Source organism: Chlorocebus sabaeus, chromosome 26 (genome assembly GCF_047675955.1).
Source record: "Chlorocebus sabaeus isolate Y175 chromosome 26, mChlSab1.0.hap1, whole genome shotgun sequence".
NCBI lineage: Eukaryota > Metazoa > Chordata > Mammalia > Primates > Cercopithecidae > Chlorocebus > Chlorocebus sabaeus.
Window position 1 is genome coordinate 5,063,951 of NC_132929.1, and position 1,245 is coordinate 5,065,195.

Below are 1,245 nucleotides of genomic sequence, written 5' to 3' on the forward strand. Positions count from 1 at the left end.
CGTGCGGTGCTGTCATCACAGCTCACTGCAGCCTTGACTTCTTGGGCTCTAGCGATCCCCCCGCCTCAGCCTTTCGAGTAGCTGGGACTACAGGTGTGTGCCACTTCGCCCTGGCTGCATCACAACTTTTAATAACTGCCTTACAAAGAAGAACTTTAGGCTAAAACAACTAGTGTGCCAAAAGAACCACTATTTATTTTTGAGAGCAAAAGCTGCAGGTGGTATAAGTCAACTCTACCAAAAGCTAATTTTATAACCCAAATGCTGCCTGTTGAATAATAATCAGCCATTAAAACAAGTTTTGGAAGCTGCTTTGAAAGTCTTTATAGATGTTAAAGGCAGTCTCAAGAAAACTTATGCTTTCACACCTTCCTAGATAAATACATGTGTTTAAAGAGCTGGAAAGGGCCTAAAGTGATTCTCAACCTGGACAGCACATCAGAATCACCTGGTTCCATTAAAAAACCACAACCCAGGCTGCCCAGGCCACAGCCCCGACCAATCACCTCAGAATTGCTGGAGATGAGACACAGGCTGCCCAGGCCACAGCCCTAACCAATCACATCAGAATTGCTGGAGATGAGACACAGGCTACCCAGGCCACAGCCCTGACCAATCACATCAGAATTGCTGGAGATGAGACGCAGGCTACCCAGGCCACAGCCCCGACCAATCACATCAGAATTGCTGGAGATGAGACAAAGGCATAGGGTGTCCTGGTTTTTGATTTTACCTCTCAGGTGATTCCAATGTGCAGCCTAAGTAGAGAACGACTGACCTAAGCCGTAGGCTCCCAGGGATCATGTAACCATGTCCCTTATGACTCTTCCAGTAAATGGATAGAGGAGACACTTCAATTCCATTTCCATTTAGAAAGAACATAACGAGTCAATCACAGCCAAAACCCTTTCCTCTACCTGAACTCAGGAATGCTCCAGAAAAGGTATCACTAAACTCAGTGCAATCTGTATGAGCAGTTCAGGAGAACTCAGCACCTCATATGCCTACAGATCTGAATGTTTAATAAAGCTCCATCTCTAAGGCATGACTAGAGTTGCATCTGAAGCATTTTCCATACTATAAATGAGTAACCACTCCTAAGAAGATATATGCAAATGGCCAATAAGCAGACAAAAACATGTTCACCATCATTAGTCATCAGAGAAACACAAATCAAAACCACAACAAGATACCACATCACAGCCACTAGGATGGCTATAATAAAATAGACAGTAACAAGTGTTG